The sequence below is a fragment of the Canis lupus genome, chromosome 8 (assembly GCF_003254725.2).
Source record: "Canis lupus dingo isolate Sandy chromosome 8, ASM325472v2, whole genome shotgun sequence".
Lineage (NCBI taxonomy): Eukaryota > Metazoa > Chordata > Mammalia > Carnivora > Canidae > Canis > Canis lupus.
Window position 1 is genome coordinate 69,318,711 of NC_064250.1, and position 13,175 is coordinate 69,331,885.

The 13,175-nt window shown below is 35.2% G+C and overlaps 1 long non-coding RNA gene and 3 other non-coding genes across 16 annotated transcripts in view; all 4 read left to right on the forward strand.

Annotated features, from left to right (window-relative positions):
- The window catches only part of LOC112657025 (uncharacterized), a 107,058-nt gene that overhangs the window by 29,218 nt on the left and 64,665 nt on the right, over positions 1-13,175 (forward strand). For 12 of the 13 annotated variants that reach the window (XR_007412562.1, XR_007412568.1, XR_007412569.1 and 9 more), the window contains 2 exons: positions 5,634-5,738; positions 11,334-11,420. This is a non-coding gene — a long non-coding RNA (uncharacterized LOC112657025). The remainder of the gene's footprint in view (positions 1-5,633; positions 5,739-11,333; positions 11,421-13,175) is intronic. The other variant, XR_007412566.1, reaches the window with a different exon arrangement.
- On the forward strand, positions 6,385-6,456 carry LOC112658187 (small nucleolar RNA SNORD113/SNORD114 family). The gene has a single exon (XR_003135581.1). It is a non-coding gene; the product is annotated as a small nucleolar RNA SNORD113/SNORD114 family (small nucleolar RNA).
- LOC112658176 (small nucleolar RNA SNORD113/SNORD114 family) lies at positions 9,186-9,257 on the forward strand. Its single transcript, XR_003135571.1, has one exon. It is a non-coding gene; the product is annotated as a small nucleolar RNA SNORD113/SNORD114 family (small nucleolar RNA).
- Positions 12,085-12,159, forward strand: LOC112658171 (small nucleolar RNA SNORD113/SNORD114 family). The gene has a single exon (XR_003135568.1). It is a non-coding gene; the product is annotated as a small nucleolar RNA SNORD113/SNORD114 family (small nucleolar RNA).

A 13,175-nucleotide genomic window follows, 5' to 3' on the forward strand; every position in this document is an offset into this window, starting at 1 on the left:
GCACACCAAAGCCAGCTTAGTAATTCTCTAATGGTAAAGATCTTACTTGTTGCCTCTGTGGGCAAAGAGCACAGAGACCAATATAAATAGCTATCAAAGTTCCTGTTCTCTGAGGAGATTGTTCATGAATTTCCAAGAAATTTTTTTTAAAAAACTGGCTTGATAGATAGATATACATATATATAAAATCAAAGAACATCAAGCATTGACCAAGAGTATAAATATGTTATGAATCAAGGTTCATAGATTAGTCATTTTCTTTTTTTCTTTTTTTTAGATTAGTCATTTTCAAGGCCACCTAATAATATGTCATTTTAGTTTGGCACCAAAGTATATTTAGAAGTATATATCCCTTCGTTGATAAAGATCAAGGTCATTTACTTGCTGAGGGAGGAGAACATAGGACGATGGGCGAAAATTACATTCTTTTAGGGAAGAGGAGGGTTGACAGTTGTTCATTTTACCATCTTTGCAATGTGGACTTGTAAGGAGACAAACAAAAACCTGTATCAATGTGATGTTGATATGAAGCTCACTGTCAATCCCTATGTGCAACCAGAGGTGCACTAGATAAAGACATCAAATGTATTAGCTTTGTGGGACAAGTGAGGATAGGCTAATGTTAGTAAGAATCATACATCTCATTCTTGGCATTTGTGATTCGTGGCTATTGATTGTATTGTTAAAGTTTGTGCATGTAAAAATGACGCAGAAAGATATGAATGAAGACCAAAAAGAGCCATGTTTAGGGGTGCCTAGGTGGCTCAGTCAGTTAAACATTAGCTTTTGGCTCAGGTCATGATCTCAGGGTCCTGGGATGGAGGACCCCCCCACTCCGGCTCAGTGGGGAGTCTGCTTCTCCCTCTCCCTCTGCCCCTCCCTCTGCTCGTGCTCTCTCCTTGTCTCATAAATAAATAAAATCTTTTAAAAAATTGCCAAGTTTGGATCAGGATGAGTACCCTGGGGTGTCTGAATTAAAGATTTTGATGAAGCTCTGTAGGTCTGAGGTCATCCCAAGAAGAGGAAGAGTTCCTCTGTGGTGAATGTACTTGTGAAGGAAGAAGGGAATATTCAGGATCCTTTTCCTAGGCTTTGTATTCCTTGGGTGTAGGATGTTTTTATTCACAAATGAAATAAGGCCTGATTAAAGAAAGAAATGAAGGGGTAAATGATGACAAGGAAAGCCACACCTCGTTCAATTATGAGAGTATGTTTTGAGACCTTTCTGAAGTAGTGAGGTCTAGAAAAATAAGTAGGTCAAGGTTTTACTCTGTTCAGCAGGGAGCAGATAGAAAGGTATGCCCAAGATTGAATGTTGTGATTATGAATTGATGGTGGGTTGCTGATGGTTTATTCTATTAAGAAAAGGGAAAAATGTTTGCATAAGTAAATAATAAGGCTCTAATTGAAAAAAGAGGTTACAGACCAGTGATGAGAATAGATCCTGTAACAAGATGGTTTACTGTGAGCATATGATCACATGTTAATATTATTCAAAGTTTTGTCCGGTGAGTTATAATTATAATAATGACACATTATATGTTATTGTAAGCGTATGAATGGATTCATATTTTATTTAAAAGGTGAAAATCATACACCAGCGAGGTCCCTTATTATGGAATAAGGATGATGATTATCCTGTTTTGCACTACTCTATGCATATTTAAAAAAAGCTAGGCTTTTCCTGCTTTGTATAATGTACACAGATACATGTAGTAGTTATTTCCTTTCTGAGGTGCTGCCTATTTTACCATTTCACTTTTTCTTTTTTTTTCTTGTTTTTTAAGTCAAAGTATAGTTAACACATAGTGTTACATTAGTTTCAGATGTACATCATAGTGATTTGACAACTCTGTATGTTATGCTGTGCTCACCATAAGTGAAACAGTGAAGCTACCACCTTTGCCTTTTCTTTTCTCTTTTTTTTCTCTTCTTTTCTTTTTTCTTTCTTTCTTTCTTTCTTTCTTTCTTTCTTTCTTTCTTTCTTTCTTTTCTTCTTTCTTTTTCTTCTTTCTTTCTTTCTTTCTTTTTCTTTCTTTTTCTTCTTTCTTTCTTTCTTTCTTTCTTTCTTTCTTTCTTTCTTTCTTTCTTTCTTTCTTTCTTTCTTCTTTCGATTTATTCATTTATTTTAGAGAGAGAGCTCATGAGAGTGAGTGTGGGGAGGGGAAGAGGGAGAGGGAGAGAGAAATCCTCAAGCAAACTCCCTGCCGAGCGAGGAGCCTGACTTGGGGCTCCATCTCAGAACCCTGTGATCATGACTTGAACCGAAATCAAGAGTCAGATGTTTGACTGAATGAGCCACCCAGGTGCTCCTGCTTTTTCTTTATATAATGAACAACAGTTAAAATTATTCCATGGGTAATTGAATGAATGAATGAATGAATGAATACATTATGTAGAGTCAACCATGGACCATTGTTAAAATATGCTGTGAAACAAGGATTTAAATTTATCCAGTCAGGGATCCCTGGGTGGCGCAGCGGTTTAGCGCCTGCCTTTGGCCCAGGGCGTGATCCTGGAGACCCGGGATCGAATCCCACGTCGGGCTCCCGGTACATGGAGCCTGCATCTCCCTCTGCCTTGTGTCTCTGCCTCTCTCTCTCTCTCTCTCTCTCTGTGTGACTATCATAAAAAAAAAAGAAAATTTAAAAAAAATTTATCCAGTCAGTACAAGGGAGATCCTTTGAAAAGGACAATGTAGGTTTTACCTATGTGAAGTACGTGGGCATGTTTATAATTATCGTAGTTATCCCTTGTGGGTTGAGTGGTAGATTTGACGGTGTTCATTATATTATTTAAAATTAAATGATTAAGTAAATAAACAGTAGTGATATTCTTGAGCCAATGAAAAGAAAGAAGTTTTATGTTTAATCTAGAACTCTACAATTAATATCTTTTAAGCATACCTAAATTTATGTTTTTTGTCATTTTTTTTCCCATTATTTTTAAAGCCTGATTTTTCTCTCAGAATTAAGACAGAATAGTTGCTTTAATGAAATCTAATGATGAAGATTTTGGATCTGTGGTTAAGGAGCATAAATACTGAGGTAATAGTCAAAGTTTATGTGCTTGGTTAAGGTAACTTCCTCAAGGGTGTTCACTGAAGTATTTCAATTAATAAAGAGCTACATGAAAGTATAGCATTAAAGAATGCTGTACATTACCTATGACAGGGATAGATTAGGAACCATAGATAATGATGATTGATTCAATTGTGCACAACTGATGACTCCTAACAAAAGGCAGGTGTTTCATACATGTTTATACATGGTATTTACATGACGGTGGATTTTAACATTCATCTCTTCAAAATATTCAGGAAGCACATGTGTGCTACTCTGAAGGCCATTGCAAAAAGAGATCTAATGCATTAGTTCTGTGGGAAATGAGCATATGCATAGATCTTAGTAATTTTCAAGATAATATTTTTGAGCTTTTGTGATTTATATGTATTGACTATATTATTTTTGGAGCAGTGAATGAATCAATAAACAAAAGGATAAAGGACTGAAGAAAGAGTGTAAAGCTGGAGACAATGATGAGTCCTCAAGTGGAGGCTGAGTTTGAATCTAAAATCCTGTGGGGGGGCAGCCCGGGTAGCTCAGCAGTTTAGCGCCACCTTCGGCCCAGGGCATGATCCTGGAGACCCAAGGATTGAGTCCTGCGTCAGGCTCCCCACGTGGAGCCTGCTTCTCCCTCTGCCTGTGTCTCTGCCTCTCTCTCTCTCTCTCTCTCTGTCTCCCATGAATAAATAAATAAAATCTTAAAAAATAAATAAAAATAAATAAAATAAAATCCTGTGGGATGTGGGGAAAGGAAACCCTCTCACGCTATTGGTGGGAATGCAAACTGGTAAAGCCACTATGGAAAACAGTATGGAGGTTCCTCAAAAAGTTAAAAATGGAAATAAGCTACAATCCAGCAACTGCACTACTAGGTATTTACTTAAAGAATTAATAAATATATATATTAATCAAAAAGAATGAAATCTTGTCATTTACAATGACATCGATAGAGCTAGAGAATATTATGTTAAGCAAAATAAATCAATCGGAGAAAGATAAATATATGATTTCATTCCAATTTGGAATTTAACAATCTAAAATGAGATAGGGAAAAAAAGAGAGACAAAGTGAGAAACAAACTCTTAATTATAGTGAACAAACTGAGGGTTACCAGAGGGAAGGTCAGGGGCAGGAATAGGGGAAACAATTGATGGGGATGAAGGGGTACACTTGTGATGAGCACTGGGTATTGTATGGAAGTGCCGAATCACTATATTGTACACCTGAAACTAACATTACACTGTATGTTAACTATACTGGAATTTAAATAAAAACTTAAAAAGATAAAAAAAATAAAAATGGAACAAACAAAGAAATTTGTGTTAGTCCTAGTCTGAAAATCTGTGGACTATTGCAAAAAGGACATAAGGTAGACTCTTTGGGAAATGAACTCAGGAATGAATAAGGAAATGTGTATATGAGCAAAGATAAGGAAGACCACATGTGGACCAACTATGAAGTTATGTAATAAAATATTATAATTAGTGTATATTTGTACACCAGTTTCCAAAGATTCAATTAAAGCTCTGAACTCTACCATAAGGACAGGTATGGACAGATACACCTAAGAGTTCATGTTGCTGTTTTGATTGTTTGTGTGGTGGTTTTAGTGAAGAAGGACAAAAATAAAGGCTTACATAAAAAGCATAATTGTTTAAATATTGTCTTATTAAGAGTGGGCCAGACGTGAACCTATGAGGATGTGTCATATGACCAGAGTTACAATTAATATAACTGTATTCACTAGCTTAATTTAAAAAAAATCAGAAGAGGTTTTAGTAATCAGTTATGTCTCTGGGTCATGAGCATGGAGACTGGATATTTAGTATTCCTGTTCTGTGCCTTGGTTTTCATTGATACTGGCATATTGTCATAAGGGAATGAAGGAGTGCATTTCTGCATAGGTTAATTATTCAAAAGAAGGCTGAGCAAGGGCCAATGAGGAATATGTGTTATGAACCAAAGGTAATGATTACTCCTTTTATACCCAAATGTTGTCTGGATAAAGAAATAGAAATACCAATTTCTTCCACTTTGGGTAAAGCACACATTTTTTTTTTTCGAGTTTTAACTTACATTCCAGTTAGTTAACATACAGTGTAATATTAGGTTCAGGTGAACACAGAAATTTGCATGGAGAAATTCTTTAGAAAAATAGGTAGGTAATTGATTTATTTTATGCCTAATTATATATATGAATAAATAAATGAATCAGTAGACATCAATCAGAAAAATTTGTGCTTCATTGGTGAGAATATGCCATAAAACAAAGATTTACATTTATCCAATTTTGTACAAGTGAGGTCCATTAATAGCAACCACTGAGTTGTTAAATTTATGGATAGGGAGTACATAGACAGATATTTATGGTAGATAATGGTTCTTCTTCTCATGTTGGTGTTCACTGTGTTGTTTAAGAAGAAAAATTAAGTAAGTCAATAAATGAGAGTGCGATTCATGGGTAATGATGACATTCTAAAAGGACCCTTGTTCATGATTGATCTGATACTACAAGACTAACCTCCACTTTAAAAATTCTAACTACAGGCTCTTTCTCTCTTTTGAAAGTCTGCATCTTCACCAAGTGAAAACGCCACAGATGATTTAATCATTCTCTAATGCTAAAGATCTTGCTTTTGACAAACCGTGTGGGTAAGGAGAGAAGAAATTGATGTAAGTAGCAGTTTATATTCTTGGGTTGTGAGGTTGGCTTTTGGGTGTTGCTTGAATTTTTCAAAGTAATGAATGGATATATTAATAAGTAAAGCCAAGTAACACTAGCGGAGACCTGAATTGGGATTTATGATTAATCTGATTTAGTACTACTGGAATTCAATAAAAAAAGATGCGAGTTGTTTCATTAATTTATGGGGCTGCTCCACATTGTGTTTTATTTTTGCATTGAACTATGTTTAAGTACATCTCCATTGATAAAGATTTAAGCTATGAATTCCTTGAGGCAGGAGCACACAGGAAGATGGACAAAATGGTTGGTATTCTGGATGTGGAGAAATATTAAAGGTCCTGTGGTTATTTCTTGAATCATCTTTAAATATAAAAGGGCCAGCATGGACCCATGAGATTGATATGAAGCAAGGATGTTGACTAATTTATATTGGCAAGGAGCATACATATGTATTCCAAAAAGGTCCTTGTCTATTAACACTGCGGGAAATGGGCATGGAGCCAGTCCTCTCAACATTCAAGGATGTTGTTCTTGGGCTTTTTGATTTATGAGAATGGATTATATTATTATTAGTGAATCAATGAATAAAGGGATAAGCAGTGCATCAATAAAGGAAGAAAATGATGTTCAGTATAGATTAATGATGAGTATTCTGAGATGTATGAATCAAAGATTTTAATTAAACTCTGTGACTTTGATGTCCATTAGAAACAAGAAATCTGGTTATTTCTTCTGTGAGAGAGAGATTTGCAGCAAAAAGTTAGGAGGAGTCAATGATCTGGTTCCTGAGCTTTAGTTCATAATGTCTGTGAAATGTATCGTAAGTAATGCAGTGCGAGAATAAAGATGAGTAAGTGAATGATGACTAATTATTTGAGTTTGCAATGAAACAAGGATTATTATTATATTATCCCTTGAAACTCTGAGTTTCATCATAAGTAGATCAAGTTTATCTTACTTTTTTTCATAAAGAATATGTATCCTATTCTATGAAAGTCCATGTTGTTTCACATTTGCTGGTAGGTAGCTGGTTGTTGGTCCTGTTCTCAGAAATAAATCCTTTACATTAAAAACAATTGCTTAAATAGGTGCCTGATTGAAAAAAGCCCAGCATGGACTAATATTGAGAATTTGATAGTAGGTATGACCAAACAAATTCTGTTCATTATTATTTGAAAAAACAAAAAGGAATCTACCAAGTTATATCTGTGGACAATGAACATATGGACAGATACTAGTATTAGCCAATGTCCTTGTCCAGGGCCCTAGCTTGCCTTCACTTTGAATGTATTGTTAAAAGTTAATGAACAAAGAGTTCATATATTGGTCAATTATTTAAAAGCAGGCAGAGGAGGAGGTGTCATGAAGTAAATTTAATGATTAAACCATTTTAGATGAAGAGGAAGAAATCTAGACTTATCCCACTTTGGACAAAGTGGATATCAGCAATTGCATGAACTAGTATTTCAATTTTGGAGTACTGATGGGTTTTACTTTTTTTCTTTAAAAATAAAAAAGAACAAATAATCGAAGTATTCTTTGAGTGATTAAATAAGAGAGAAACATGAATGAATCAATAAATGTATATAAATTAAAGTAAATCTTAGGCCAGTGCTTCATGGCACACTCTGAGCAATGCAGGAGTATGGAATCTTAAAGATTAATGACGCTGTCAGCCATGTGGTTAGGGAGTATACAGATGGCTAGTAGTACTAGTTACATTTAGCAACTAGTGGGTGGTGGATTTAACAGTGTTCACTATGTAAATTAAAAATTAAACAGTAAATAAGTCAATAAAAAATAGGGTCATTCTTGAGTCAATAATGAGAATGTGATTGGAATCAAGGTTTATTCATCCAGTACCTCATGATTTCAGTCCATTAAAAAAAATTGAGTCTTTTTTATAAAGAAGTCTGGTTCTTTTTAAAAAGTGTATTTTTAACTTACAGAATGAAAATGCTATTGCTGATTTAATTTTTCAATAGTAATAAAGATTCTAGTTTTTACCTTTGTGGGTAAGGAGCCTAGAGATTGTAGTAAATTATAGTTAGTATTCATGTCCTTGGTTTAGATGGTTTGTTCATTATGACATTATGTCAAAGGCATAAATACTTAATACCTAAATAAAATCAAAGGATGCCATGCAGAGACCCATAATAGGAAATTAACCAAATTTTACAATTCATCTAATTTAGTGCAATTAGGGTTTATTAAAACATGGAGGACTTTTATGCATTTTTAGGGCTTTTAATGTTCTAGTTTGCCATCATGGTTAATTTAAACATTTTTTCAATGATAAAGATCTAAGCCATTAACTCTTCATATGTCAGGGGGCAAATATGAAATGGGAAGGTAGTATCAGTATCCTCATTGTGAGATACGATAGTGGTTGGTTCATCATTGTATTATATTAGTTTTCTACTGCCGTGCAACAAATTTCCCTATAACTTAGTGGTTGTTAAAAAAATTAAAAAAAAGATTTTATTTATTTATTCATGAGAGACACACAGAAAGAGAGGCAGAGACATAGGCAGAGGGAGAAGTAGGCTCCATGCAGGATCTGAAGCGAGACTGGATCCTGGGACCCCGGGATCACGCCCTGAGCCAAAGGCAGACGCTCAACCCCTGAGCCACCCAGGTGTCCCTATAACTTAGTGGTTTCAAACAAGAATAAACATTTGTTATCTGACACAGTTTCTATGGGGCAGGAATCCAGGAGTGGTTGGATGGGCAGTTTGGCCTAGGTTCTCTTGGGTGGTTGGAGTCAAGATGTCAGGTGGTAAAGTGCAGTCATTTGAAAGCTTGACTGGGCTGGAGGATCTGCTTCCATGGCTCACTTTCATGGTGCTGGTTGTTGGTGGGAGACCACAATCCCTTCCTAGACCTCTCCTCATGACTTCTTGAGTATCCTCACAACATGACAGCTGACTTCGCAAAGAATAGCCAATCCAATAGAGAGGAAGATGGAAGCCTCAATGTATTTATAACCTAGACTCAGGAGTCCTATACCTTCACTTCCACGGGATTCTATTGGTCATAGAGGCCAGGCATTATTTCAAATGGGAGAGATTACACAAGGCTGGAATGCCAGAAGCCATGAATCATTGGGGGCCATCTTGGAGGCTGGCTACCTTATGTACCATCTTTAAAACATGGGGTAACTAAATGAAAGAAGGGCAAGCACGGACAAAGTATAAATATGGGGTTGATGTGAAACAAGTAGTTTGACAGTCTGTGTGTATAATGCCAAGAATCATTGTAAAAAAGTAGTTTCTTAGTTTTATGGAAAATAAGCCTACAGATATAATTTAGTAGTATTCTAGGGTCGTATTTTTGTTTTGTGATTCATGTGTATTGCCTTTCTTACTATTAGTAACTTAATGAGGGAACCAGTAAACAAAGGTATTAACGAGTAAAGGAAAGGGTACCATGTTTGGACCAATGATGAGTATCCTGGGGTGTCTGAATCAATGATTTTGATTAAACCCTATAACTCTGAGGTCAGAGACCTAGTTAATGCCTATATAGTAAATCCACCTACAGCAGAGGTTAGTAATATCCAGGATTTTGTTCTTAAGCTATGAAGGTTTATAGGTCTGGATTGTAACACTATAAGCAAATTAATAAATGAATAAATAAATATGTAAATGAACAAAGAGCTATATGTGGCCCAGTATGAGACTGTGTAATGTGCTTATTATTATTAATATTTTGTGAACCACTCAGTTCTAAAATAAATTGATTAAATCTCATATCTATCTGGGACAGGAACAGACACAGATGAGTACCAGGGAAGCAATGTGGTATTGTTCTGTATTGTCTTTAAGATGCTGGTTGCTTGTTGAAAATAAGAAAATATGATCTAGTTGGTTCTATCTGGGAGTAATGAGCATATGAACAGCTGTTAATTCCATTTAAATTTCTAATCCAGTTTGTATGTTTGTAGGTATCGATGATACTGTGAGTGAATGTATAAATACATTTATGTCTCAACCAATTATTTTGAAGAGGGTACAGCAGGATTTTCTCAACCTCTCATTACTGACATTTTGGGCTGGATAATTCATTGCTGGGAAGGCTGCCTGTACATTTTAGAATGTTTAGTAACTTCATGGCCTCTACTAGATGCCAGTATTGTCCACCCCCTTGCAGTTGTGACAATCAAAAATGTCTCTAGACATTGGTAAATGTCCTCTGGTAGCAGATTTTTTGCTTTAGTTTTAGAGTCTTTTTAAAAAAAATAAATCTAAAATCAATTTAATTAACATATAGTGTATTATGAGTTTCAGAGGTAGAACTTAGTGATTCATCAGTTGCTTATTACATCATGTGCCCTTCTTAATGCCCATCACCCAGTTACCCCCTCCCCACCCATGTCCCCTTCAGCAACCCTGAATTTGTTTCCTAGAGTTAAGCATCTCCTTTGGTTTGTCTCCCTCTTTTCATCTTATTTTACTTTTCCTGCCATTCACCTATGTTCATCTGTTTTGTTTCTTAAATTCCACGTGTGAGCGAAATCATGTGGTATTTGTCTTTCTCTGACTTTTTTTTGCTTGACATAACACCTTCTAGTTCTATCCACATTGTTACAAATGGCAAGATTTCATTATTTTTGATGGCTGAGTAATATTCCATTATAGATACACCACACACACACACACACACACACACACACACACACAGAGTCTCTCTCTCTATACCTTCTTTATCCATTCATCTGTGGATGGGCGTCTAGGCTCTTTCCATAGTTTAACTATTGTGGACATTGCTGCGATAAACATTGAGGTGCATGTATCCCTTCGAATCACTATGTTTGTATCCTTTGTATAAATATCTAGTAGTGCAATTGCTGGATCACAAGGTAGCTCTATTTTTAACTTTTTGAGGACCCCCCATACTGTTTTCCAAAGGAGCTGAACCTGTTTGGATTCCCACCAACAGTGTAAGAGGGTTCCCCTTTTTCTGCATCCTCACCAACATCTGTTGTTTCCTGAGTTGTTAATTTTAGCCATCCTGACCAGTGTGAGCTGGTACCTCATTGTGATTTTGATTTGGTCATGGCATGAGGCATTACAGAGAATATAAAATAAGGATTTATTATTTATTTATTTATTTATTTTATTTATTTATTTTTAAAAAGATTTTATTTATTTATTCATGAGAGACACACAGAGAGAAGCAGAGGGAGAAAGAAGCAGGCTCCTAGCAGGGAGCCTGATGCAGGACTCAATCCCAGGACCCCTGGATCATGACCCCTGCCAAAGGCAGATGCTCAACTGTTGAGCCACTCAGGTGTCCCAATAAGGATTTAAATGTATCCAATTCTGCAAAAGTAACATCTGTTAAAATTACTTTTTATTCTGTTAAAACTATTAAAATATAAAGATTTTTGATAGATACTGTTTTTATTCTTTTTTTGATACTGTTTTTATTCTTATGAGGTTTATTGGACAATGGTTAGTACATTATTTAAAAGTGAAAGTAAATATTAGACTAAGAAGTGCCAAAGTTTATTACTATCTAGTTCTACATGATTAACATACATTAAAAAACCTAGGTTAATTCTACATTTTCCTTCACAGAATGACCATAAAACAGCAAACTTACTCATTTTCTATGAAACAACATCTTGACAGTTAGCTCTGTGTGTAAAGAACATAGAGACAAATGTAAGTAAGATTCAGAGTTCCCAACCTTGGTTGGGATGCTTTTGTTCACAAGTGTTCAGTGGTGTATTGAAAGAATCATTGTCTATAAAAGAAATAAAAATCTCCATATAAGGGCCAGTGATGGGAATATGTTATCAATCAAAAATTATTTTTAATCCAATTGGGCACAACTGAAGTGATTAAAAAAATAGTCATTTCATTCATTTTCAGAATTACCTAATATTACACTTTATTTTCCTCCACAGAGGACTCAAACATTTCCATATTGGTGTAGTACTGGCTGACAACTGTTTTGTGTGGCAGCCTGTAAGCAAATGGAAGACTTTGTTTTGAGATGTGATTAAGGTGGTGGTTTCATAACCTTCCATTGAACCATCTTTAAGACATGGGCAAATAAAATAAAATAAAGCCACAGAAGGACCCATGGTGAATGTGGTTTGGAATGAGGCATGGATAATAAGTGATCAGATGTATTCTCTGAGGTCCATTGTAAAAGGAGATCTAATCTATTTGCTCTTTAGGGAAAGAGCCACTAGTGGGAGGATAGTGTTCTTGGAATTTTATGATTGTATTGTTATTCATGGATCGATGGATGAATAAATAAATAAATAGATAAATAAATAAATAAATAAATAAATAAGACATTAAGGAAGAAAAACGTGCCTGGACCAATGATGAGTACCATGGGGTATCTGAAACAGGAGTTTTGATTAAACCCATATGCAACTCTGAGGTCCATTACAGAGAGACACGTAGTTATTCCCTCTGTGGGAACGGAGCACATGGTGCCGTGTGCTTGGGCTATTGTGGTTCTTAGTGATGGACTGTATTTTATTCTAAAATTGACCCACAAATTAAAAAAATGCACTAATGAATGAAAAAAAGAGGACAAATTATACACTTATTATTAAGGAATGTAATGCAACATGGAGTCGTATTATTAAAATTTGTCTGAAACTCTTACTCCAATAAATTAATAGTAAATTAAAGGGCTATCTGGTTATTTGTACATAATACCCAGGAGTGTTTGTTGGTGGTGGGTTGTCAACTGATTCTTTTATTAAGGAAATGGCAACACATTTACTCTATAATAGTTAGTTAAATAACCACAGAATTGAGAGACAGGCAGAGACCAATGATGAGAATGATTTATATGACTACACTCATCATTAATCCAATCTTTTTAAACCAATTTTATTCAAACAATAAAAAAAGAGGCAAGTCTGTTATTGATGGTAATGGCTATGGTCAGACATAAATTTTGTTCACTATTCTTGTCTGGTGGATAAGATCACAGTTACTAGTGTCTTTGTATAAGAGAAAGTATAGTTTTATATATCAATCTATTTTTAAAAAGTAAGCAAATCATGGACCAATTAGGAACACATGTTTAAATATGAGGACTTTTGATTCATCTTAGTTTTCCAATGACAAATATTCTAGGAAATTTTAGGCTCTTCCGTTTTTTGAAAGATGCATCTGGACCTTTCCAAATTGTGGTATTTTGGTTCTGGGTTGATGTTTAACCTTTTCGAGTTTTCTTTAGAAAGATGGTATTGTTATTCCCTGAATAATAAAAGCAACCAGTAAGTGAGTGAATCCATAAATCCATAAATCCATGTAGTGGAGGATTGGGAGATTGGATCAGAAAACTAAATTAAATACATTAAATTTAACACATAGAAGTCTAATAAAAAGGTGATGATAGCTCCCTCTAGGTAGGTAGCAAGTAAAGTCAGATGTCTCTATTTGGTA